General features: G+C 46.9%; 9 non-coding genes across 9 annotated transcripts; 4 read left to right on the top strand and 5 right to left on the bottom strand.

Moving 5' to 3' along the window:
* Positions 1–424: 424 nt before the first annotated feature.
* Positions 425–506, bottom strand: trnas-uga (transfer RNA serine (anticodon UGA)). Its single transcript has one exon. It is a non-coding gene; the product is annotated as a tRNA-Ser (tRNA).
* Positions 507–2,040: 1,534 nt separating this feature from the next.
* On the bottom strand, positions 2,041–2,114 carry trnan-guu (transfer RNA asparagine (anticodon GUU)). Its single transcript has one exon. It is a non-coding gene; the product is annotated as a tRNA-Asn (tRNA).
* Positions 2,115–3,003: 889 nt separating this feature from the next.
* On the bottom strand, positions 3,004–3,075 carry trnag-ucc (transfer RNA glycine (anticodon UCC)). Its single transcript has one exon. It is a non-coding gene; the product is annotated as a tRNA-Gly (tRNA).
* Positions 3,076–3,728: 653 nt separating this feature from the next.
* LOC138234929 (U4 spliceosomal RNA) lies at positions 3,729–3,870 on the top strand. The gene has a single exon (XR_011188000.1). It is a non-coding gene; the product is annotated as a U4 spliceosomal RNA (small nuclear RNA).
* Positions 3,871–4,703: 833 nt separating this feature from the next.
* Positions 4,704–4,775, bottom strand: trnag-ucc (transfer RNA glycine (anticodon UCC)). The gene has a single exon. It is a non-coding gene; the product is annotated as a tRNA-Gly (tRNA).
* An 8,150-nt stretch (positions 4,776–12,925) lies between these two features.
* On the top strand, positions 12,926–13,039 carry LOC138234884 (U5 spliceosomal RNA). The gene has a single exon (XR_011187959.1). It is a non-coding gene; the product is annotated as a U5 spliceosomal RNA (small nuclear RNA).
* Positions 13,040–13,433: 394 nt separating this feature from the next.
* On the top strand, positions 13,434–13,550 carry LOC138234873 (U5 spliceosomal RNA). Its single transcript, XR_011187948.1, has one exon. It is a non-coding gene; the product is annotated as a U5 spliceosomal RNA (small nuclear RNA).
* A 6,866-nt stretch (positions 13,551–20,416) lies between these two features.
* trnaq-uug (transfer RNA glutamine (anticodon UUG)) lies at positions 20,417–20,489 on the top strand. Its single transcript has one exon. It is a non-coding gene; the product is annotated as a tRNA-Gln (tRNA).
* A 6,072-nt stretch (positions 20,490–26,561) lies between these two features.
* trnas-uga (transfer RNA serine (anticodon UGA)) lies at positions 26,562–26,643 on the bottom strand. Its single transcript has one exon. It is a non-coding gene; the product is annotated as a tRNA-Ser (tRNA).
* Between the last annotated feature and the right edge of the window lie 523 nt (positions 26,644–27,166).

Genomic DNA, 27,166 nt, shown 5'->3' with positions numbered 1-27,166 from the left:
AATTACAGCTCTAAAAAGGTCAACCTAGATTTCTGTAAAAGATCTGTTCAGGTCATCGCTGTTCCTCTGACCTTGTGAGTCTTTGGAATTTTAAAAGTGTATTTTGCTTGCCTTTCATGTGGTCTGTGTACAAGTCACTGTGGCGTATGCGGTCCTACACAGCCTTGCTATAGACGTGACGAGCCTCCGCTATGTTGCAATGGAGAACAGGTTCAGTACGGAGCTGCCGAGAAAATTCAGCTGGAAAGCTCGTTGCAGAAAAGCATCGGTATCTGTGTCCAGCGGCAAAGCGTCCTTCGTGGGTGCTGAAGAATCGATTTCACAGGCTGCGGGTCCAGGCGATTTAGAGTGTTAAAGGTCCCAGCGAAAACGAAATGGCGCTGGTCCTTTTACACGCACGCACGCAACCAAATGCAAAGGACGCCGTAGTCAGCAGGATTTGAACCTGCGCGGGGAGACCGCAACGGATTTCAAGTCCGTCACCTTAACCACTCGGCCACGACTACAGCGAGCGCCGCGGTCGCTGCCTTTTTGCTACAATCGAACAGGGAGTGCGAGGCGGCGGCGGCAGCGGAGGCAACTTTTTTCAAGTTCGCTCTCCGTTTAAGAAACCTTTTACGCCATACGTGCAAGCACACACACACACACCTCAGAGGACTTAAGGGTGGCTTCAAGTTGGAATGATAAAGTCTCCCCGTTCGGACATGAAAACAGAACGTTCTTAGACAGAAAGCAATCAACAACGGAGACATGTGGACGACGATTTTAGTCACTGCACTTTGAATAGCATTTTTGCTCCAGTTACAGGAGATGCACCAATGGCCCTTGACCTACGTTCTTACCAATGCCTTGAACATTCAAACAAAACAGCCCTCAAGTCCTGCGGTTTAATATAACGCTGTTACGTGTCGAGGCAGTATTTGACTCTGTCCTACCGTTGAGACACGGGGCGTATATGGAAACGAACACATGCTACGGATCGTCTCTAATCGGTCCCTACAGTTGGAAGGCTCCTTGAAGCGTGCACCCCCATCATTCATCTTTGCGCATCTGTGAAAGGTAGACTCTTGAGCAATGTTTGAGCCAGCTCTAAGGCAACTAGTGCTATTGGACAGAGACCTCTGGAAGATCCTAAGAGTCTCTTAACACCACTTCCAGCAGCAAGCTTAATTGTTCGCTGGAGGTCTCCCACCCAGGTACTGACCAGGCAAAGAATCACCACTACATTGAATGAGGAAGTTAATCCTGAAATCCAATTACATATCTCAAGGTAAGACAAATCCATAAGAACATGTCTTAGTATTACTTCGTTTACATTAGTATGGCACTGAGTTGGAGCTCCTCTTTAAGCTGTGGTTTAGTTTTGCATTCATGTGTTTCTAGAGCAGTTATTTATGGGGGTGGGTGGGTCTTTCACAGAGGCTCAGGACAAATCCCCTGCCTGAAAGTCTAATGTGTGCGTTCAGACAGTCACAGGTCAAGAGCCAGGCAGGAGGACAATGGACAGAAGAGCCAACGAACTAAAAATGAAAGAACAAATATGAAAAAGCCACCATCTTTTTCTTTTTGACATTTTCCGACTTTCATGCAAGCCAGGACAAAGTTGCTCGTAGCTACTTGTGGATTCAAATACTCTATTGAGTGCTTTGATGAGTTTTTGCAATTTGATTGTCGTCCTGTCAGCCTGTTTCTGTTTTTTTTTCAATCTAGGGATGGAAAGTATGAGGGAAATGATGGAGCAATCAATAACCGCTCCGGAAAAATGGCAGAAAGAAATGGTCCGTCACTAAGGACATTTGTGAAGCAGAGGAGTGACATCACCACAAAGGCGACACATTCTGCTGATGGTTTTGGTGAATAATGATTGAGGCGCGTTAAGAGAAAGGCAGCTGTGTCAGCATGCGTAGGCTGCAAAGGATCAAGCAAAGGTTTACTCCATGCTGAAAAAAGAAGAAAAGAAGCACAACGTTTCGACTGTGGAGCCTTCTGCGCCATCATCTTTAGCGGTGATGATGTTTACATTGGAAAAACTGAGACACGCGTCCCTGGGTGGGCTTGAACCACCAACCTTTCGGTTAACAGCCGAACGCGCTAACCGATTGCGCCACAGAGACTGACAGCTGCTTGTGCTCCCTACATTTGCAGGTTTCTGGTCAAAGAAAACAATCACTTGCGCTTCTTGCAGCCGGCAATCTTTTTCCACTGACAACCAAGAAATGGATTTCATCTTTCACAAGCTGTATGGATTTCTTCAAAAACAAGTTATTCCAGAAAGGAAATGAATTCTTGCATTAAACTGAACCAAGCTGTACATGTTTGTCTGAAATGAGACATTCGGCACAACAAGACACGGAGAGAGGCACCGCTGGTATTCAGACCCAGGATCGCCTGCTTACTAGGCGGGCACTTTAAGCCACTAGGGAACAGCGCCAGCGGAGCACCGCGCTTTTACAGACACTTGGACACATCTGCGTTCGGTGTGCACTTAACCTGCTCTCTGAGCCCGTTGCCTCCGTCCCATTTGATAGCAGAACTGATGCCAAGAGAAATGATGAGAAATGGCATTTATCGTGCACTTTTCATGTCCAACTGCTGCAGTTTCCAGTGGGCAATCTTTGTCAGATGGCTTGGAAAAACGCACTGTGTTTCGGCTCGGGAAACATCATGAGCAGTGTCCTGCATGTTTTCTGTGTATAGCTGTCTTTTAACGCATACAGAATTCATTCGAAATCATTGATTTCTCCAATTAACAAGGGTCCCTTTTTGAACCTGCCAGAAGCATTCTTTCAATGTAACAGATTTACTCCGGGGAAGGGCAGCATGACATTGAGAGTAGCTCAAGCTTTCAGCACCTTTATCTGACTGCATGTATGCAGACACTGCTCAGAATCCCCTGTAAGATTCTCCTTCAATTCCGTTTTGCAGTGCTTTAGCTCTTTCAAAAGGCTTCGCTTTGCTAGTCACAATCCAAGGCTCATGACAACATTTGGAACCAATCGCAACTGCGTTGGCCAGGAATCGAACCCAGGTCAACTGCTTGGAAGGCAGCTATGCTCACCACTATACCACCAACACACACCTGCAAAAGCCCTGCAGGACACCACCAGAGAATGCTCACGATTTCGGAAGCTGTCTCCGGGACGTGCTGATTCCACACATCCTGAATAAATCATGATATTGTTAGTTGCTGTAGCTAGACGTTTAAATGAGTTTCACGGCCAGATGGACTGTTTCCTCCAGCGGTATAGTATTGCAGTGAGACAGCACGATGCCTGCAAGACTATGTCACGCTAAACGCCACAGATTGTGTTTGTCCGTTCGTGTCAGTCGTCCTGCAGCCACGGGAAGTGGGACACAAACATGCTGCAATGCTTTCAAGACGTTAGGATTTGTTTGTGTAACATCCGAGAAGAGTACTTGTGGCTTGAATGTGAACTGTACGTGCCCGCCCCCTTTCCTCTGTAGTGCATGAGTTCCTCCCGGCACGCCCTTCGTCATTGTTCTGTCATCTTGTATTTAAAGGGTTGAATTTCTGCTGCTGAAAATAAGCAACGGTTTTCTCACAACGCCCTTTGTTCCCAACGGAGCCCTTGTCTGTCATGAAATTCTTCAAAACCTCAAGCTAGAAGAAGAAGAAGACGACAAATATGAAGCGTTACCGCAACGACATGCCATGAGACGATCGATAACGATTTCCATAGGATCCCCGCGGTTGCCTGGCAACCGTCAGCTTTGCGCAGTGGCAGTATCGTAGCCTGTGAGGTTTAGCCGAGGCGCGATTATTGCTAGTTGAAAACTTTTCCCAATACCCCGCTTCCGCCGGTTTGCAATACAATCGGCGAAAGCAATTTTTGATAGTCTCGTCAGAGACTGAGCAAGGTGTTTAAAGACAGATTTGGTCATGGTGACATCATGGTAGAAAGAAACGAGCTTGTTACGTCTCAACAGAAACGCTCTTTAGCTCTTTCAGCGTTATGCAGAGAACAGCGTCTGTCGAGATCACTTTTGAGTTAGCGCGAAACGCCGTGTGCTGTCAGTTTGATTTCATATTGCTCGTAGCGGCGCCCGGCTTTTGTCTGTCAAAAGTTAGGTTGCGCTTCTTCATGCTGCATCGTCGGCATGAGTGGAGCTTTTTAAACGTCTGTACTTACTGCGCCCCATAAGAAATGGTTTGTCCCCGTTCAAAAGAGATTGTGCGATGTCCTGCAGCGTTCGCAAAGCAAACCTTTGACAGTTTGAAAAGAGGAATTTATTCTGCTTCCTGTGCGTGCAGTAGTTACAAAGTTGAACGTCTTTACACGATCTGCTGCAGTTTTCAGTGGGCGGGCTTTGTCAGATGGCTTGGAAAAACGCACTGAGAGATCATGAGCAGTGTCCTGCATGTTTTCTGTGTATAGCTGTCTTTTAACGCATACAGAATTCATTCGAAATCATTGATTTCTCCAATTAACAAGGGTCCCTTTTTGAACCTGCCAGAAGCATTCTTTCAATGTAACAGATTTACTCCGGGGAAAGGCAGCATGACATTGAGAGTAGCTCAAGCTTTCAGCACCCGTATCGGACTGCGTGTATGCAGACACCGCTCAGAATCCCCTTTAAGATTCTCCTTCAATTCCGTTTTGCAGTGCTTTGGCTCTTTCAAAAGGCTTCGCTTTGCTATTCACAATCCAAGGCTCATGACAGCATTTAAAACCAATCGCCACTGCGTTGGCCGGGAATCGAACCCAGGTCAACTGCTTGGAAGGCAGCTATGCTCACCACTATACCACCAACACACACACACAAAAAGCCCTGCAGGACACCACCAGAGAATGCTCACGATTTCGGAAGCTGTCTCCGGGACGTGCTGATTCCACAAATCCTGAATAAATCATGATATTGTTACTTGCTGTAGCTAGACGTTCAAATGAGTTTCATGGCCAGATGGACTGTTTCCTCCAGCGGTATAGTATTGCAGTGAGACAGCACGATGCCTGCAAGACTATGTCACGCTAAACGCTACAGATTGTGTTTGTGTTGGACAGTTGGACCCTACAGCTGGACCCTCATAGACAACCTGAATAGCTTATTCAGAAGCAGTGCTGGACCGGGAACGAACCAGCTTCTTCCCAGGCACAAGAGTGACTTGTGAGGACTCGCGGTCCCACTCTGTGCATAGAGACTTTCTACCAGCCAGCCGGACTGCTGGTAGATCCCCTCGGAGCAACGACTGCCCTGCGTGGATGTCTAGACAAGGACCGGAGGTCTGTAATAGCTTTGAGGAGCTGTGTCAGGCAATGATCGGAGAATTTTCGGCTTTTATCGATCCCATAGCTGCCGTGGCCGCTGTGCACCATATTAAGCACGAAAAAGCTGAAGCCCCTCGCGACTATTATCAGAGGCTTAGGCGCACTTATTTTGCAGGGCGGAATGAAGAGGGTTGCGAAGAGAACGTGAATTTCAAAGGTTTATTCATTGCTAATCTGCATCCCTCAGTCAGGAAAATGATTGTGATGCACACTGATGCAAAAGCGATGAAAATGGCTGACATTAGAAGGTTGGCTCAAAAAGCCTGGGGAGCTGAAGTCTCTGCTTCCTCAGAGCGAAAACCTGCTAAAACGGCCGTGTTCGCCACTAAAGCCAGCAGGGTTGACGACTCGCCTCAGCTCGAGGCAGCTGAGGTTCCTGAGCTCGCTAAGCCCCGGCGCAAAATAGGCAGGCAGGACCGCACTAAGCGTCAGAGCCGCCGTGAGCGCTACGGGGAAGGCAAGGGCTCAGGCAGAGTCTATCATAAGACTGGACGAAGGGAGTCGACTGCAGCCCGCCTGGCCAGGCTTGAACAAGCCCTGCCTGAGAGATCAGGACAGGGTAAACCTTCCGCACCGAATGCCGGAAGTGTGAATGAGCTTAGGGGGACCACGCCCCTTCTCACTGGAGGAGGCGGGGATCCGTCCCAAGCCCCTCCCTCAGTCTATCTGATTGGGTGGGAGGGTTCCTGCCTGGAAGAAGGCTGTGACTCTGAGTTGGGCGCTGACCCCGCCCCTGAAGTCAAAGAAAAGGCAGGCTTCCAACAATTCTTAGGGAATCTCAGCCAGAAAGGCAAAGCAAGGCGTATTTATATCAAGGTTTCTCTTGAAAACGTCTTAGATAGAGAAGCACTGATTGACACTGGGGCTGAAATTAGTTTGATGTCAGCCGATCTACTCAGCGAGCTCAAACGAGTAGCGAAAGGAAAAGGCATCAGACTTAAGGTAGAACCGTGTAAGATAGATATTTCCAGCTATACCCAGGATCATGCCAGGAGTGTGGGTGGCACTTAGGTTCGGGCCAATGAACGTGGTGCATCCTGTTTACATCTCTAGGTTTAAAACAGAGCCACTACTCATTGGCCAAGACCTGCTTGACAGGCTGGAGCCTCTGGTGGACTGCCAGCGTGGAAAATTGTGGGCTCAGGTCAAAAACCCTAAGCCTGTTGCACAGCAAAAAGGGGGATTCAGTGGTTATGCTGTGATCACACAGTGCCCACTGAACACTATAGCTGAGTTGGAGGTTCCTCCTGGTTCCTCTGGACGAGAATAAATGTCTCTTCTTGCTTTCCAAAACTACAGGGAAGTCCTGCCCAGGCCAGCACTCCCACGGTCTCCCAACTACAGGAGCAGTGCTCCAAGCAGCTGCTTGACCCGCCAGGTAAAGCACACCCCCTTTTCATCCCTGAAGAAGAGTGGATCTCCCTGTCCGGTAATGAATGGGAGTCCTTTCTGTGCACCCTGGTACCTCAGGGGGTCCAGGAATACCACCCCATGGTGGTGGGAGGGGGTCCAGGTGGCAGAAGTGCAGGTTGATGATGTAATTCTTAGCCTCAGCTCTGAGAAGTCCATAATCAGTGAAGGTCTGTTCGAGGACCTGTCGCCAAGCTGTCAAGTGACCCTGGTGACGCAGTCACAGGTTCTGTGGTGGGCACCCCCATCTCATAGGTCCATTTGGAGCAAAGGAAGCTGTGTAGCTTCCATCTCCATCGGAAAAAGGAAGTTTGCTCACTACTTCCTATTGGAAGTACCTATTGGTTCGACTGGGCGCCCAGCTGGACACAGTAAACAGTGTGCTGTGGACACGGGTGGACCCAGATGCCCACTCTCTAAGCGGTGACCCCGAGAACATTCGGTCAGGTCAGACGATTCCTCAGGCCTGCCAGGTAGTAAACGAATCGGACCTGATCGTTCCTGCGTCAACAGCAGGGTTTCCAGTACGCCTTGTCCTAAAGAAGGGACAGAGAATGGACGCTGAGATGGTTTTCTTCCAACCATCAGCTCAGTTTATCAGACTGAACCTAGCAGTCTGTTGTACCCCCAGACTGGAACGGAATGGCCGAGCCACCTGCCTGTTGGTGCAGAACATAGCAAAACAAGATGTCAAAATCCCTGCTCGCACTGACATGGGACTGGTAATTGACAATGGTTTCTATGATTTCGAACTAGCCATCCCAGTACTGGGGCAGCTCCCTGGTCCCTTGGCCAGGGAGGGGGGAACCGAGCAGGTGTACTACACCTACCCCCGGCGGATGATTGCAATTATGCCAATAGAGGGATTCTGCAACCAGGAGGTGTGCAGGGTGGACCTTAGCGATAAGGATGAGATGGTTGTGTACACAGTACACGCAGGTGTTCCGATGGACCACTCAGCCGAGAGTACGACCCGGGATACCGCCATGCCGTCAAAAGCGGGGTTCCTAGAGCAGGTACAGGAACAGGTTGGCAAGGCAGATGCCCTGGAAACGGAAAGCCAGCGTCAGCAGCTGCGTCAGAATTTCCAGGATTTCCGGGAAGTGTTTGCACGGGACGCCTATGACTGCGGGGTGACGGATTTGAACACAGTGCGCATTCCAACGGCCCCTGGCGCCCGCCCAACCTATGTCAGGCAGTATCGCATTCCCCTCACGGCATACGAGTCCATAAAGCAGACGTTGGATGCTCTACTAGAGCGTCAGATCATAAGGGAGTGTAACTCCACTTATAACTCCCCACTGTGGCCGGTGCTGAAACCCAATGGTAAATGGCGTCTGACCATTGACTACCGGCAGCTGAATAAACAGGTTCCTTTGTCACGATGGCCAATGATCTACCTAGATCAGGAGTTAGCCAAGGTGACAACAGCGAAATATTTCACCACAGTGGATGTGGCCAATGGGTTCTGGACCCTTAAGGTAGAACCAACAGACCAGTACAAACTGGCCTTTTCCTTTGGAAACAGGCAGTTCACCTGGAATCGATGCCCCTTTGGGTATTCCAACTCCCCAGCGGAGTTCAACATATTTCTGCACAAAGCCATGAGTGATGCAGCCGCCAGGGGCAACCTGGTCTATGTGGACGATATTCTGATGAGGAGTCAGACCTGGGAAGAACACATGGCCGAGATCAGGCATGTGTTGACCCAGCTCTCCTGTGCAGGGGCCAAACTGTCCCTGGCTAAGGGACAGTGGTGTAGGACCCAAGTGGAGTACGTGGGACTGTTGGTTGGAGCCCAAGGCATACAGCCACAGTCCAGCAGAGTCCAAGCTATCCAGAATATGAAGTCGCCCACTAACCTGTCTGAACTGCGCAGCTTTCTGGGAGTATGTAATTATTCCCAGCAGTCCATTGAGGATTACGCTGAAATAGCAAGGCCCCTCCACAAGCTGTTGCAGAAAGACGTGCCCTTTGAGTGGGGGCCTTCCCCAGAACAGGCTGTGATGGAGCTGAAGCGCAGACTCGGTAGTGCGCCGAGCTTGGCCTACCCTGACAAAAATAAGGTCTTCTACCTTGAAGCAGGGTTCTCAGAGCACTGCCTTGGGGCTGCTCTGAGTCAGGAATATAACCAAGAGTGAAGGGTGGTGGCATATGCCAGTCGAGCCCTGAGCCCAGTGGAGCAAAAGTTCTTGGACTGCGAGAAGGCCCTGTTGTCTACGGTCTGGTCGGTAGAACACTTCCGTAGTTATGTTGGGGGACAAAAGATCATCATCGAAACCTGCCACCAACCTGTGACATTCCTGCATAGCCAGAGACTGAAAGCGGGCAGGGTGTCAAATAGCAGGATTGTGGCATGAATGATGGCCCTACAAGGCTATGAGATAGAGGTACGTTATGCACAGAGCAAGAAAATGTACCTGGGACAGGGCCTGGCTTTGGGCCAAGTGTGTCACGGCTGTGACACTGACATGGAAGCTCCAGAAACAATTCCCGCTGCTGAGCTACCGAACAATCATCGGTACTACGATGAGAACGTGGGCCAGGGCTTACCCATGGCCTATGTTGACGGTTGCTCTTTTCGCCACGAACAGCAGGTGCTAGCAGGGGTAGGAGTAGTCTGGCAAGACAATACTCCCTGTGGGCCGACCCGCTATAAGCTAGGACCAAAGACTAGTCAGTATGCGGAAGTAGCTGGGGTGCTGATCACCCTCCAGCAGGCCCTGACACATGGCCTTAAACAGTTTGTCATCTGTAGTGACTCGAACTACGCCCGACATAGCTTCGTGTCTCACGTTCCGTATTGGAAGGGTAACGGCATGAAAAATGCCCGGGGCAAGGAAGTAAAGAACAAAGAGTTGTTCCTGGCCAGTGACAAGCTCACGACCGAGGCTGGAATGATGGTTTACTGGAGGAAGGTGAAGGGACACTCCCAGGTGAAGGGACCCGACAAAGACGGGAATGATGAGGCCGACCGGTTGGCCAAATCTGGCGCCTTAGAGGGTGAACCCTGGCAGTTCCAGCAGGAATGGCTACCCCCAGAATTCGTGGCTGAGGTCAAGGCGGTCACCCGAAGCAGGGCTAGACAGGATGTCGGAGCTGACCCTCAATCTGTAGTGCTTGGGTCACAGGGTTTTAACACCGATCTTGCGGAAATGCAGAAACAGGACCCAGCAATTGGGCAAATGTATCAGCATATCGCTGACCCAGTGCGTCAACCTCTTTCGGAGCAGGTGCTGAGCCAGTCTCTGGAGCTGAAGGAGCTGGCAGAGGTGAAAGACAACCTAAAAATTATAAAGGGGTTGTTGGTTTGTGTACCAGTTGCACAAGGTGTCCCAAAGTGGGTAGTTCCCCACTGTCATCGGGGGGTCATGATCCAACACGCTCATGACGAACCCTGTGGGGGTCACCGGGGAATCAAGGCTACATACGACACTATCCAGCAGGTGGCATTCTGGCCTCACATGGGCCAAGACATCGCCGCGTATGTAAAGGGGTGTCTGACGTGTAGCCAGTTCCAACCATCACGGCCCTTGCACCGTGCACCACTCCAGAAAAAGGGCATGACATTCACCTGGTCCAATCTTCAAATGGATTGGGTGGGGCCGCTGGTGAGGTCATCCAGAGGGAACAAATATTTCCTCACTGTTACGTGTGCATTCACAAAATGGATTGAGTGCCTCCCAGCACCCAACGACACGGCAGAGACAACTGCAGTGCTGTTGGTGAACCATGTGTTCAGTCGATGGGGATTCCCCCTGACCGTGGTCTCGGATCGGGGAACCCATTTCACAGCTACAGTAATGGCAACCCTGTGGAATATGCTTGGGGTCAAGACCCAGTTGCATATCTCCTACCACCCTCAATCCTCGGGCCAGGCAGAAAGGGCAAACCGAACGGTGGTTAGTATGCTCAAAAAGTTTGTCTCCAACAGCAGTAGGGACTGAGACATTAAGCTGCCCCTGGTTCTGATGGCCATCCGAGCTACGCCCCATTGCTCTACGGGGGTCCCACCTTTTGAGATGATGACAAGTCGGAAGATGACTCTTCCCCTACACTGTCTTTATGGGGTGGAGGACCTGAGCACGACGGGGGCTGCTACGGCCCATCAGTATGTGTCAGACCTGCGAGCACATCTGCAGGCAACCTTTGCTTTTGCCCAGAACAATCTGGGAAGGAGTGCAGAGGGTAGGAAAGCATACTATGACTGAAAGGCAGTTAACCAGGAACTCCAAGTAGGAGACAAGGTCCTGTACTTCCAATTTGCCAAACCCACAGGGGTGGCCCGGAAGTACTTACCCAGTTGGACAGGACCCCACGAGATTGTCGATAAGGTATCACCGGTAGCTTATCGAATTCAGATTGAGAAGGGAAGGCAATCTCTGGTCTACAAGTGGGTGCATCGCAACCACCTCCGGTTGTATCGCCCACCTCAAATGGCGCCGGAGAACACAGAATAGGGTTAAACGTCCAAACCCGATCAAAGAGGGGGGTGCCCCTTTGTAGCTGCAGGCAGTTAGGTACTGTACTGTAGGTCCTGCTAGGAAAATATATTCAAAATTATAGTGGAACTGTACCATGTGCCTCATCTATGTTCCAGAATGGGAATCCTAAAACTGCCAGGGCTGGTCCTGACAGTACTGTGGATCGCCTCGACACAGCCCCTTGAAGTTGTGGAACCTGGTCCTCCTACCGGCATAGTCCTGCAGGAAACCGTAGTCCTCTCCATGGAAATCTTTATGGTACAATCTTTTTTTTTTCTTATAAAATATACTTTATTCCGAAAAAAAACACATCTCAAAGGGAAACGTCTCACACGATAACACTCCACAAAATTAAAACATCGGCGGAACGGCGGTGATTGTCCGTTATCAATCCTTGCAAGGGTGGGCGGATTTGCGCTATTATGAGAGTCCCTCCAAACCCTACCGCTTGCTGTAAACCATTAATCCCTGTACAGGGTCCATAGGCCTTTCCAGTGCTCCTTTGCCGTGGGGAAACCCCATTTAGCAACGTCGCGCTTCATCCTCCTCCTGAGGTCCGCCAGGATCCTCTCTTCCAGCTCCCTCGCTCCCCACTTGTTGTTGTGCCGGATGAGATTGTTTCTCGCGTCCCACAGGCCTTTCTTTGTGAGGGACAGCAGCAGCCACATCAGGAACTGCGTCCCCCTGTCCAGTCCGGTAGGTGCCAGCCCCAGCAGAATGTACTGGTAGCTGAGCACCGCATTCGTTTCCAGGAGTTGCATTATGTTGTCCATTCTGCCCCACACCGCCTTGGCGAAGGGGCAGCTCCTTCACTTTATTAAGATACTGAAGAAAGATGTGGAGACGGGGGTTTGAATTTAATCCTTTCTGTAGGGGGTTTAGACTTTCAAGTCACAAACTGGGGTTTATGGCAGGAAAGGGGGGTTAACTGATAAGGATTGCAGATGCAAGCTAGGAACCCCCCTGGGTGTAATGTTAAACTGACCATTTGTCCAGAACATCGTAAACTGGCCAAATACCATGAACCCCCCTCTTTACCATCAGACCGAGTGACGTCAGAAACGGAGAAGAAAACACTATATAACCCAAAAGTTTGTAACAGTACGGGGAACAATACTTCGGTTTTGTTGTTTCTTGCGGGAAACAAGACTTTGGCTTTATTGTTCCTTGCATGCAATAAACTCATCTGTTTTACTTCATCTCGGGATCAAGAACCTTATTTCTTCTGTTACAACAAATTTGGCGTAGTCGGCGGATGCTCCAGAAGGCGCAGAACTTCCCATCGGCAGGAGAGATGGTCAGCGCGCACATAACTAAGAGGTAAGGACTCCTCTTTTATTTAAAAGTCCCGACTCTCTCTGACCGATTGGGAAATCTCTGCTCCCTGCGAGAATCGCCCGAGATGACGGAGTAAACGTGAGTTTCTGAATTCCTCTGGCCCGGGGAAGACACCGGTGTATGTAATGGGTTGTTTGCTGTAAGCCCAGAATTTGGTCTGGCAGGGGTTCCGCGGTATTGTGTACAGGCGTTCGAAGCTGGTTTATGCCTTAATTGCGCGTGGAGTTTTTGAACGGGTTTTGGACCCTTACCGTGAAGTTCAGGACTGGTGTGGGCCTTAATTGCGCCCGGAGTTCTGAAGGTCAGAACTGGTTTGGGCCTTAATTGCGCCCGGAGTTCTGAGGCTCAGGATCGGTGTGGGCCTTAATTGCCAGATTAAGGCCTTAAATGGCCTTAATCAGCCATGCACTCTGGTTTCTTTTCATCTCGTACAAATCTTTCGCCTTTTACTAAAGATTTCCGTGGAGAGGAGCATGAATGAGTTCCATGCAATTTTTGTGCTTCCCTGCCTTCGGGTGGGTCGCAGCTGGGTTGGTCAAAGAGAGAAAACAAGCACGTTCGCAATCGCTCTTGTAATGGTGATTGTGGCCGTCTGCTCCGCGAGTTCTCGGTCTCCGGCCGTCTGATTGGCGTTCTTTTCTTTGGGGGGCGGGAAGTGTCCGGCCGCAGGGGATCTTGGGACCTCGCTTTGCATAGAGGCTTCCCAGAGTGCGTCGTTTCCGGCACAGTGTGGCCGGGTGTTTTCCGAGTTATCGCACGGATTGGGCACGGCCGCAAGCTGAGAGCCGCAGGCGATGAGCCCGGAGCTGAACGGGCCCCACTGGCTAGTTTGTAAGGCCAGGTGCATTGCCAACCACGACCGGCAGCGCAGAGGCTTTGAAGGCGGCCTGGGCTCCTGCAGCTGTGCAGCCACGCACTCTGGTTTCTCTTCATCTCGTACAAATCTTTCGCCTTTTACTAAAGATTTCCGTGGAGAGGAGCATGAATGAGTTCTATGCAATTTTTGCGCTTCCTTGCTTTCGGGTGGGGTACAGCTGGGCTGGTCAAAGAGAGAAAACAAAAACGTTCACAATTGCTCTTGTTATGGCGATTGTGGCTGTCTGCTCCGCGAGTCCTCGGTCTCTGGCCGTCTGATTGGCGCTCTTTTCTTTGGGGGGCGGGAAGTGTCCGGCCGCAGGGGATCTTGGGACCTTGCCTGCATAGCGGCTTCCCAGAGTGCGTCGTTTCCGGCACAGTGTGGCCGGGTGTTTTCCGAGTTATCGCACGGATTGGGCACGCTCGCAAGCCGTGAGCCGCAGGCGATGAGCCCGGAGCTGAACGGGCCCCACTGGCTCGTTTGTAAGGCCAGGTGTATTGCCAACCACGACCGGCAGGGCAGAGGCCTTGAAGGCGGCCTGGGCTTGCGTGATCGGATCAACTAAATGCTGTGGTGTTACTTTTTGTCAATGAAAAAATAAACTCTTTTCGTTTACAAAGACGGTTACAAAGAATGTGGACCAGGGTAATACTTTGAGCTTACAGCTTGTCCAAGGTCATTCATTATTAATACTCTTAGTAATATCTTCAGTAAAGACTTTGATGCATAAAATATTCCTGCATATTTAAAATATTTATGATAAAGGTGGTAGGTTGTGTACTTTTGTCCAACAGAACAATCTTGCTTTTATAAAATATACCGCCTTTTTAATGTTTAATGATTAACATGCTGTAATACACTGTTTAAATTTAAAAGTCTAAAGAGTATACACCTTAAATTCTTAATTGAATAAAGATTGTCCCTCAGCAGTGATCAGGATTCAAAACTGACGTTTTCTGGTGACAGCTCAAATGCTGTACAGGAGAGGTTAACCTTTATTAGCTCCACCTGGCGATTTTACAAGGTGATTCCGGATACTATTAACATAATCTAATTTGCGTCCGGTATGATGCGGTATACTGCGACACTCCCACCGTGTTATACCGCAGCATACCCCGCTTGTTTTGAATGGCTGCATATGTATATAGACTCTATATATACATTTGGTGCATGCCACAATTTTGGATGGTGGTGGAGGAATAGGGATTTTCTCAACACGGCAGGGACTCCAGTTAAGAATGCTGGGTTTATCTCTGAACTATTAGAAGCTTTGCAGCTACTGACTGAAGTAGCTGTGGTAATGTGTAAATCACATAATAAAGAAATGTTTCCAGTAACTCGAGGGAACAACTTTGCAGATGCAACTGTCAGGTGAGCAATACTTGTAGAACAGTAGTCTGAGACCTCTGTGAAGCAGAGAAATGGACATGGTTAGAAAAGATTATGGGGCTGCAGGATGATGGGGTGTGGAGCTGACAGCACACCAGACGCCCTGCATGCCCTCACAGCCTAATGCCCTTTATAGCCCGACAAATGCACTCTGTTGGACACCCAGGTGGGAGTCAAATGGTGTGCCGGTTACCCAAAACTGGGTGAGAACCGGGTTTGAAGCAGTAACCACTTATGTGGTATCTAATGTGGATGTAATGTTTATCAAAGGAACTCAACTACAGTTCAGGTGCGGGTGCAACAGCTCAAAAGGCCTGCTCCTGAGGAACCTTTCAAACCTGGGAAATTGAAAATTGTAAAGGGAAACCTGGGCTCTTATAATCTGTTTTCCCGGTGGGTTGCTGCCACTGCCTCTGTGTCTACCAAACACTTGATAACAGAGATAAGCCCTCGGTGGGCACTGCCCTGCCCCTTGTATTATGATCAAGGAACACACTTCACAGGGAAGGTGTGTCAGGCTGTGGCTGCATTGTTCGGAGTGAGATGGACTGAGATCACCCTCAGTCTGCTGGAACAGTGGAATGAAGGAACAGATCTCTGAAAGATCGACTAGACATCAGACTGAAGGAACGCCATGGGATGCGGGCTGGATCAAACAGAACTGTGTAACAGCCTGTTTGATATCATCACGGGCCAATCAATGAAACTTCCTGGGGGGACGAATTTAGCTGGACGAATGGATTGTTGAATTTGCTAATTCTCTATTGTAGTATTGTAGGTTGCTAGGACTTAGCAAAGCACTATGATGAAGAAAAATATATATCATAATTATAATCCAGATGATTGGGGCATTGGTGCATGGCTACAGTCTGTGCTAGGAACATTGAGAGGGTCTCTGGTTCAATACATATTTGTGGGTCTGGTATTATTCGTTATGATCATATCGTTAATATCCTGTTTGAAAAACATGTGGACTAAAGCTGCTGCTTCTGTGCTAATTGTACGCCCTGAAGGGATCATGAAGGTCAAAAAATGATTTCATGGGAAAGGTTCTCTTATCTAGTGGCAGAACCTGATGGGTAGAACAATATAGCTTTAAGGGGGGTTACCCTTGGGAGTGATTCCCCTAGATGCAAATGATTATTGTGGTTTGTTTGTTCATAATAAGATGTTTTGCAGGAACGGAACAAAGAGAAATTTTACAACTTCAGCTAGAATTGTTCTACAAAACGTCACAGCTGAGGCAGGGGAACAATGTGTAGATTTTTCTAAGAGTTATTACCCAGTTGTTGACCAATCTGTTGACCAATGTTGACCAAAAAAGCCTAGGATTATGCTGGGCTCCAGCCCACAGGGATTTACCTGTGCTGTAAGAACTAATGAGTGAATAAGGAGACTGGATTCTGGTGAAAGACTTCAGGAAAAAGAAATGGTGTTCACTCAGGTGGAGGGGGCTGTACCAGGTGCTGCTGACCACTGCCACTGCTGTGAAGGTCACAGAAATGGTGCCCTGGATTCATGCTTCCCACTGTAAAAAGGTCACAAACGAACTGAACAAAGCGCAGGAGTGATGTCTCCACAAGGACAGATGGGGATAACCTGCTTGGGACTGATGTGCACAGCCTTTTTCCTTTTTATGTAGAAGCCTGTCACCACCCCAAAAGAGGAAGAATCTAAACACGAAGCCTCTTTGTATACAAACTGGCTGAATGAAACTGATAATGAGGGGGATATGAGTAATTTGTGGTATAAATTTATAAATCATACTGTAAAGTTAAAGAAATTTAATGCATCTTGTTATATATGTGCTTTAATGCCTCATTCTACAGCCTCACCCATGCGACTTTTTATGAAATGTACTCTTTTATTAATATCATGTTAGAAGGCTTAGACGCTATCAAACAAGAATTAAGGGGAGTTAGATTAATGGCACTTCAGAACAGGTTCGTGCTGGACCTTCAAAATGCAGCATCTGGAGGAGTCTATGCTTTAGTAGGAGACTCCTGTTGTACATATATTCCAGCTAATGACTATGATTACGGAAATCTTACACTCGCTATTCAGCATTTAAAAGAACTAAAAGACAAGGTGAATAAAGAGAGAGGCATAAAAGATACACCGGCTTTTCTCTCCTGGTTAGAATCACTGTTTGGGCCAGGGGGAATGTTTTTCTTTTAAGTTACTAACACCGATTATAGGGGCTGTGATACTTGTCTTCCTGTTTTTATGTTGCTGTATGACATGTATTATTCCAATGCTTCGAAATATGGAAATATGGTACCTAGGGGGATAAACTGTTCATCCTTCCAGTCTGGAGAATTGGCAGCTGTCTGACGTCGGTAAGTGATCCTTAAAAAATTAATAGTTCCATGACAGTGTGCATCACCAGAAAATCAATTTCAATGCATTAAAACTCTTGTTATCCTTCTGATCATTGAAGTGTCATTGCCCCAGCACTGTATACTCTTACTTTTGACGCCTGTCTGAAGTTGGATCCATTTCTAAGAATGGTGACTCACATATCCTCATGCTCAACTTTGGCTCAACCACACAAACTATGAAGTTAATCATCTGCTTTTGCTCCAAGATTTATGTTACTAGGCTCTCTCCTGGGGATCCTCGTGTTCAAACTTTGCCCTTATTGTGGATGATCCATGACAGAATTCAGGGAATTCAGAATTCTGATACCTCAGCTCAGATTCTGACTGGGCAGACTGTCATTGCCTGGTGTGAATGTGTGCATATCTGTTTTTGTGCATGTTCTGTGGCCTGTTGTACAGTACATCACAAATGAAAGGGAAATGGAAAACTAAAATAAGACTCAAGTGTTTTATCTTTCATTAACAGTGTTTCATTAGTATCTGTGCTAGATCCTGTCATCCACTGCTTACCATGACAGGCTCTAGCACAGGATAGCAGCTAATACATTTAACAATCTCACTGCACAATGTTGTATATTCAAGGGCTGATCTTCTGTACTTTTTCTTTCACTTTTCATTTCCTAGAAACTCAGTCCTGCCAGGAATAATCTGAGAACAAAATCAATCTGAGTGAAAATCTAAGCAGAGGAAGATTGTTTTACAGAGTTAACAAGGTCTAATTCAAGGTCATCAGCACTAACAACATTCTCTCTGGAGACAGGCGATAAGAAAATTGAAAGTGTGTATTGTTACACAACAGCAGAGACTATGAGTTATGCTATCATGAGAGTGGTGATGGATTTTTTTCATTGCTTAGTTTTACAGGTTCTGTACATTTGAACATTCAAAGTGACTAAAGTAAAGGAGTTTTCCCTTTTTACCACATAATTCCCAAAGATCAACACTAATAGAAAGCCTAATTCCAGCCAAGATTCAATTACTGTCTCTCAGGCATCCCAGCAGTGGATTTCATGACTTCAGACAGCCATCTTTATCAGTGGAGAACTCAATGCTCTGAGGTTTACTGGCAGAGTCTCACACTGGGTAATACGTTGGTAAATAATGTCCTATGGAATTCTACTATTGATAAATTCTACTATGGAACTGCGATGTGTCCTGAAAAAATCTTCTATGATAGTGGTACAGTCCATCACACCCCACCTACAGCCTTTAAAAGAGAAAAAAACAAATTCTGATATTATGGTGGAAAAAGAGCCCTGGAATCTTTGTAGAAGGACAAAAGACGGAAAGAACGGGCAGTGTATCCATGGCGAAGAGAAGGGAAATATTGGAGAGAGCTTTTTTCATACACTTTTTATCATTGTTTTTCCAGCCCAACAATGATCAACAAATATGGGCAGGCGTCCTGTGCCAAATCCAATCTACCTTTCTTCCAAGCATACAGGAATGTCAGTGAATTAAATATTGACATATGAAAATTCCCAAAAATATGCAATCACACATATGCAGTTTGAGCAAACATAAGACAATACCCAAGTACCACAAACTACCAGGCATCATTAGCAGTTCAGGTGGGGAGCTGTGTCAGCATGCGTAGGCTGCAAAGGAACAAGTAATAGGTCTATTCCATGCTTAAAAGAGAAGAAAGAAAACACAACATTTCAGCCGTGGAGCCCTCACACCTGAAGAAGGCTCCACGGCCGAAACGTTGTGTTTTCTTTCTTCTCTTTTCATCCAGTGTCATTAGCCAGTTCCTGTCAAAATAAAATAGAAATGGATAACATTCTAGAGAGAGTTTGAAATACCAAGGTACAATTTAAACCATATTTCTTCCACTACAACCACAATATTTTGGAGAGATCGCTGAGCCTAACTGTTCTGGCATGCCCGTTAGCCTCCGTCCTGCTTCAGCAATGAATGCAACGGGGCACATTCTGAGGGAGATGCGGTCAATCAGGTTGCAGGAAAACCACGCTATGCTTTTTTTTGAGATCCTGAAAAGGACAGAGGGGCCATGTATATGTGTGCAGCTGGATATGTAATTGCAGGTGGCGTTGCAAATTCTGCTGAAGCCCCACTGCCTGGTGTGGACGGTAGCTGTGCATGTTGCAGCAGAATTGTGCATGTGAGATCAAGGGGGCATGTCATGTGTTTGAGCACTTCACTCCCTTCCGGAAGCACGTGATTCCCTGAGTCCCAAAAATTTGTAAGTTCTTTGGATGACCTGTGGACCGATCTTTCACGATGAAGAATTCCTTAAGAAGAATAGATCTCGGCCCACCATCCCAATGCCTCCATCTCAAAACAGCAACCTCCCACTGCCCTTAGTCTGCAAGGCAGTCCTTTCAAGTGCGATGATGACGCCGGGACCTTCGTTGCCTATTGTACGAGCTGAACTTTTGTGCTCATCAATTCAACGCTCTTTCCATCAACTCATCTTGTCTTTGACGCTTCGTGTTTTGTGCTCCTTTGACTATCGGCATATCGGGTGACTGCAAACACTGAAGTTCTTGCTTACGGAGTGTGGAACAGTGTTTTCAAGTGATCGCTGTTCTGTCATGTTGACGCCGAGTGAATCTTTCTTTGGCAACATGGGCAGGCTGACAGCAGCGCGAGCTAAAGTAATGGCAAATTTCTTGACTTATTTCTGAATGTGAATGTTCTTTAGAAAAGGGATGCGGCGTTGCTTCTCCCCCGTGTAAAGGTCACGCATTCCAGATGTGGTTATGAGCGAAAAGTTGCCGCAAGTGTTTGAAAAGAGCAAGAGAGGAAGCAGCCCTGCCCCGTGTGAGGATCAAACTCAGGACCTTCAGACGATGAAACTGATGCGCTACCAACTACGCCAACGAGGCCAGCTGCAGTACACAGCCGGAAAGTTTGCCTCATATGGATTTCAGTCGCCCGTTCCCTAATCTTTAGACGCCCTCTGCTGGATGTTGCATTTGCCTTTTGATCTCACCGATACTTTTTTGGTCTGTTTCTGTTGCGAGTCCGTTTTTCAGATCTCACCTAGCACAAGTCTCTCTGGCTGAAGTGGCCTCTCTGCTTCAGCATCGTGCCCTCACTCAGCCATTAAAAACGTCACTCGGACTTCTGACATGCTGACATGAAATGTCAAGAGAGAGTGGCAGAGACGCTTAAGGCAGAGAGAAGATGAAGAGGGGGCGTGGCTGCGAAATGATTGACAGCTGCAATCAGCTTTAGATGGGGAAGTGTACTACTAGTAGCAGTGTAGAGCTCTCTGTGGTGGAGTTCACGCGCATGTTCTATGGGCCAGTGGCGTAATGGATAACGCGTCTGACTTTGGATCAGAAGATTGTAGGTTCGAGTCCTACCTGGCTTGCGAGGCTTTTAAACCTCTCAGGTTCCTCGGTAACAGGTTGCCGTCATGTATATGAACTATAGAAAAGCATTTGCCACAACCCGTAAATTAGCACGCAAGTGTGGGCTAGTGAACACAGAACTGTATGGAGATCATCTCCAGTTCCGAGCTCAATTGCAATGAAAAAACATGCAGAACAGAACTGGAGAGCAGCTGAATTTGTGCTCAGTAGGGTGGGGAGGACTCAGCATTCCTATTGTTCTAATTGGCATGAACTGCAGGGGATCTGAATCAGAACATGTCAGTTAGTTCGATCATTGCGTCAATATGTAGGCCACGTTAATACAGAATTATTACTTTGTCTGTCTCGTCTTTGTATATAGCTGAATGTCCCTGACAATTTCATGTTAGTTTTTAAGAACGACATTGGTGCTAATATATACATATATAGCATATAAGGAACACGTAAAAGTTTAGTCCATGCTGAAAAGATAAGAAAACCACCACAACGTTTCATCTTGGAATAAATCTTTACTTGTTGTTTTGCAGCCTACCCATTCTGACCTAACTCCTCCCTTGAAATTCCCTAACAGATAAGGGTACGTAACGGCTCATGCGATGCTCAGTTGCAATTTGTCCCAAAACAAACAAGAACAGCAGCTGAGGGTTTGAGTTTGAACATGCACTGTATTAAAGCAGCTTTTATTTCCATTGATAAATGCTAGATATTCCTACAGAGATTCTCCAGGTGAGTAAGCGATTCCTGTTTCTGTTTCTATTTCTGTTTCATATATATATACAGTATATATATGTTACATGTGTCTCTGCAATAGTACAAATGTGTTATACACTATCAGGGGCTGCTTTTTTGTGCACCTCATCTACAACAAGGGTTTTTTTTTTCATTTATGTTTGTGGACCTTCACCATTTGAGGAAGTGAGTTAGATAAGAAAGTTACAGGTATGGTGAGCAATGACTGACAAAGGAACGTACTGCGTATTCCTTACAGAAGTGTAAGCAATTTGTTCTAAAAAACACCGGCTTAAGTCCAACATCGTTAGCAATCTTATTACTTAAACAGAATTAACATCAATAAACTGTAAGGTGCTGGTACATGCGAGTAGATTTGATCTTCTATTAAACAAAAATGCAATTACAGCTCTAAATAGGTCAACCTAGACTTCTGTAACAGATCTGTTCAGGTCATCGCTGTTCCTCTGACCTTGTGATTCTTTGGAATTTTAAAAGTGTATTTCGCTTGCCTTTCATGTGGTCTGTGTACAAGTCACTGTGGCGTATGCGGTCCTACACAGCCTTGCTATAGACGTGATGAGCCTCCGCTATGTTGCAATGGAGAACAGGTTCAGTACGGAGCTGCCGAGAAAATTCAGCTGGAAAGCTCGTTGCAGAAAAGCATCGGTATCTGTGTCCAGCGGCAAAGCGTCCTTCGTGGGTGCTGAAGAACCGATTTCACAGGCTGCGGGTCCAGGCGATTTAGAGTGTTAAAGGTCCCAGCGAAAACGAAACGGCGCTGGTCCTTTTACACGCACGCACGCAAACAAATGCAAAGGACGCCGTAGTCGGCAGGATTTGAACCTGCGCGGGGAGACCCTAACGGATTTCAAGTCCGTCACCTTAACCAATCGGGCACGACTACAGCGAACGCCGGGGCCGCTGCCTTCTTGCTACAATCGAACAGGGAGTGCGAGGCGGCGGCGGCAGCTGAGGCAACTTTTTTCAAGTTCGCTCTCCGTTTAAGAAACCTTTTACGCCATACGTGCAAGCACACACACACACACCTCAGAGGACTTAAGGGTGGCTTCAAGTTGGAATGATAAAATCTCCCCGTTCGGACATGAAAACAGAACGTTCTTAGACAGAAAGCAATCAACAACGGAGACATGTGGACGACGATTTTAGTCACTGCACTTTGAATAGCATTTTTACTCCAGTTACAGGAGATGCATCAATGGCCCTTGACCTACGCTCTTACCAATGCCTTGAACATTCAAACAAAACAGCCCTCAAGTCCTGCGGTTTAATATAACGCTGTTACGTGTCGAGGCAGTATTTGACTCTGTCCTACCGTTGAGACACGGGGCGTATATGGAAACGAACACATGCTACGGATCGTCTCTAATCGGTCCCTACAGCTGGAAGGCTCCTTGAAGCGTGCACCCCCATCATTCATCTTTGCGCATCTGTGAAAGGTAGACTCTTGAGCAATGTTTGAGCCAGCTCTAAGGCAACTAGTGCTATTGGACAGAGACCTCTGGAAGATCCTAAGAGTCTCTTAACACCACTTCCAGCAGCAAGCTTAATTGTTCGCTGGAGGTCTCCCACCCAGGTACTGACCAGGCAAAGAATCACCACTACATTGAATGAGGAAGTTAATCCTGAAATCCAATTACATATCTCAAGGTAAGACAAATCCATAAGAACATGTCTTAGTATTACTTCGTTTACATTAGTATGGCACTGAGTTGGAGCTCCTCTTTAAGCTGTGGTTTAGTTTTGCATTCATGTGTTTCTAGAGCAGTGATTTATGGGGGTGGGTGGGTCTTTCACAGAGGCTCAGGACAAATCCCCCGCCTGAAAGTCTAATGTGTGCGTTCAGACAGTCACAGGTCAAGAGCCAGGCAGGAGGACAATGGACAGAAGAGCCAACGAACTAAAAATAAAAGAACAGATATGAAAAAGCCACCATCTTTTTCTTTTTGACATTTTCCGACTTTCATGCAAGCCAGGACAAAGTTGCTCAGAGCTACTTGTGGATTCAAATACTCTATCGAGTGCTTTGATGAGTTTTTGCAATTTGATTGTCGTCCTGTCAGCCTGTTTCTGTTTTTTTTTTTCAATCTAGGGATGGAAAGTATGAGGGAAATGATGGAGCAATCAATAACCGCTCCGGAAAAATGGCAGAAAGAAATGGTCCGTCACTAAGGACATTTGTGAAGCAGAGGAGTGACATCACCACAAAGGCGACACATTCTGCTGATGGTTTTGGTGAATAATGATTGAGGCGCGTTAAGAGAAAGGCAGCTGTGTCAGCATGCGTAGGCTGCAAAGGATCAAGCAAAGGTTTACTCCATGCTGAAAAGAGAAGAAAAGAAGCACAACGTTTCGACTGTGGAGCCTTCTGCGCCATCTTCTTTAGCGGTGATGATGTTTACATTGGAAAAACTGAGACATGCATCCCTGGGTGGGCTTGAACCCCCAACCTTTCGGTTAACAGCCTAACGCACTAACCGATTGCGCCACAGAGACTGACGGCCGCTTGTGCTCCCTACATTTGCAGGTTTATGGTCAAAGAAAACAATCACTTGCGCTTCTTGCAGCCGGCAATCTTTTTCCACTGACAACCAAGAAATGGATTTCATCTTTCACAAGCTGTATGGATTTCTTCAAAAACAAGTTATTCCAGAAAGGAAATGAATTCTTGCATTAAACTGAACCAAGCTGTACATGTTTGTCTGAAATGAGACATTCGGCACAACAAGACACGGAGAGAGGCACCGCTGGTATTCAGACCCAGGATCGCCTGCTGACTAGGCGGGCACTTTAAGCCACTAGGGAACAGCGCCAGCGGAGCACCGCGCTTTTACAGACACTTGGACACATCTGCGTTCGGTGTGCACTTAACCTGCTCTCTGAGCCCGTTGCCTCCGTCCCATTTAATAGCAGAACTGACGCCAAGAGAAATGATGAGAAATGGCATTTATCGGGCACTTTTCATGTCCAAGGAGCTCAATGCCCTTGACACCTCCCCAAGGCGACAGAGCTGTGCATTCTTTGGCGACACCATTTTTTCTTTTGTTTAATTTCTATACTTATTGATAGAATAAAAACGATATGTCATGTACTGTAAGGGAAATGTCTCTTTTCATGGGGAAAGCTAGCACCAGCAAATGTTGTGTTTAGAAGAAGTGATTTAACATGACACGTGACCTAATTTACCGGAGCAAAAGCTCACCCAGCAAGCCCTGCTTTACTTCTACAGGAGAGAAGTACTGTAGAGTCTGCAAGATGTTCAGCTGGGTAGCTACGTCAGCATGCCTCGGCTGCAAAGGAACAAGTAATAGGTTTATTGCATGCTGAAAAGAGAAGAACGGAAACACAGCGTTTCGACTGTGAGGTCTTCTCACACCTGAAGAAGTCTCACACCTGTAAAAGGCTCCATGGTTTTCTTTCTTCTCTTTTCAACATGGAATACACTTATTGTCTGCAAGATGTGACAATTTCATGGTGTTTTGGAAGAAAACCTTTTTTCTTTGAATTCAAAATCAATCGGAATTTCAGCACGACACATCAACACTTTTTCAATTTTAAGGAGATGATATTTTAAACCTGATAAAAATAGTAGGAAACACAAGTTTCTTGCTGTGAAAATTTAGATGGGGAAGTGTACTACTGGTAGCAGTGTAGAGCTCTCTGTGGTGGAGTGCAAGCGCATGTTCTATGGGCCAGTGGCGTAATGGATAACACGTCTGACTTCGGACCAGAAGATTGTAGGTTCGAGTCCTGCCTGGCTCGTGAGGCTTTTAAACCTCTCAGGTTCCTCGGTAACAGGTTGCCGTCATGTATATGAACTATAGAAAAGCATCTGCCACAACCCGTAAATTAGCACGCAAGTGCGGGCTAGTTAACACAGAACTGTATGGAGATCATCTCCAGCTCCGAGCTCAATTGCAATGAAAAAACATGCAGAACAGAACTGGAGAGCAGCTGAATTTGTGCTCAGTAGGGTGGGGAGGACTCAGCATTGCTATTGTTCTAATTGGCATGAACTGCAGGGGATCTGAATCAGAACACGTCAGTTAGTTCGATCATTGCGTCAATATGTAGGCCACGTTAATATAGAATTATTACTTTGTCTGTCTCGTCTTTGTATATAGCTGAATGTCCCTGACAATTTCATGTTAGTTTTTAAGAACGACATTGGTGCTAATATATACATATATAGCATATAAGGAACACGTAAAAGTTTAGTCCATGCTGAAAAGATAAGAAAACCGCCACAAGGTTTCATCTTGGAATAAATCTTTACTTGTTGTTTTGCAGCCTACCCATTCTGACCTAACTCCTCCCTTGAAATTCCCTAACAGATAAGGGTACGTAACGGCTCATGCGATGCTCAGTTGCAATTTGTCCCAAAACAAACAAGAACAGCAGCTGAGGGTTTGAGTTTGAACATGCACTGTATTAAAGCAGCTTTTATTTCCATTGATAAATGCTAGATATTCCTACAGAGATTCTCCAGGTGAGTAAGCGATTCCTGTTTCTGTTTCTATTTCTGTTTCATATATATATACAGTATATATATATATGTTACATGTATCTCTGCAATAGTATAAATGTGTTATACGCTATCAGGGGCTGCTTTTTTGTGCACCTCATCTACATCAAGGGTTTTTTTTTTCATTTATGTTTGTGGACCTTCACCATTTGAGGAAGTGAGTTAGATAATAAAGTTACAGGTATGGTGAGCAATGACTGACAAAGGCACGTACTGCGTATTCCTTACAGAAGTGTAAGCAATTTGTTCTTAAAAACACCGGCTAAAGTCCAAAATAATTTGCAATCTTATTACTTAAACAGAATTAACATCAATAAACTGTAAGGTGCTGGTACATGCGAGTAGATTTGATCTTCTATTAAACAAAAATGCAATTACAGCTCTAAAAAGGTCAACCTAGATTTCTGTAAAAGATCTGTTCAGGTCATCGCTGTTCCTCTGACCTTGTGAGTCTTTGGAATTTTAAAAGTGTATTTTGCTTGCCTTTCATGTGGTCTGTGTACAAGTCACTGTGGCGTATGCGGTCCTACACAGCCTTGCTATAGACGTGACGAGCCTCCGCTATGTTGCAATGGAGAACAGGTTCAGTACGGAGCTGCCGAGAAAATTCAGCTGGAAAGCTCGTTGCAGAAAAGCATCGGTATCTGTGTCCAGCGGCAAAGCGTCCTTCGTGGGTTCTGAAGAATCGATTTCACAGGCTGCGGGTCCAGGCGATTTAGAGTGTTAAAGGTCCCAGCGAAAACGAAACGAGGCTGGTCCTTTTACACGCACGCACGCAACCAAATGCAAAAGACGCTGTAGTCGGCAGGATTTGAACCTGCGCGGGGAGACCCCAACGGATTTCAAGTCCGTCACCTTAACCACTCGGCCACGACTACAGCGAGTGCCACGGCCGCTGCCTTCTTGCTACAATCGAACAGGGAGTGCGAGGCGGCGGCGGCAGCAGAGGCAACTTTTTTCAAGATCGCTCTCCGTTTAAGGAACCTTTTACGCCATACGTGCAAGCACACACACACACACCTCAGAGGACTTAAGGGTGGCTTCAAGTTGGAATGATAAAGTCTCCCCGTTCAGACATGAAAACAGAACGTTCTTAGACAGAAAGCAATCAACAACGGAGACATGTGGACGACGATTTTAGTCACTGCACTTTGAATAGCATTTTTGCTCCAGTTACAGGAGATGCACCAATGGCCCTTGACCTACACTCTACCAATGCCTTGAACATTCAAACAAAACAGCCCTCAAGTCCTGTGGTTTAATATAACGCTGTTACGTGTCGAGGCAGTATTTGACTCTGTCCTACCGTTGAGACACGGGGCGTATATGGAAACGAACACATGCTACGGATCGTCTCTAATCGGTCCCTACAGTTGGAAGGCTCCTTGAAGCGTGCACCCC

Source organism: Lepisosteus oculatus, unplaced genomic scaffold, assembly GCF_040954835.1.
Source record: "Lepisosteus oculatus isolate fLepOcu1 unplaced genomic scaffold, fLepOcu1.hap2 HAP2_SCAFFOLD_76, whole genome shotgun sequence".
Lineage (NCBI taxonomy): Eukaryota > Metazoa > Chordata > Actinopteri > Semionotiformes > Lepisosteidae > Lepisosteus > Lepisosteus oculatus.
Note: the sequence above shows the minus strand (reverse complement) of the source record. Positions and strands in the feature narration are given on the sequence as shown.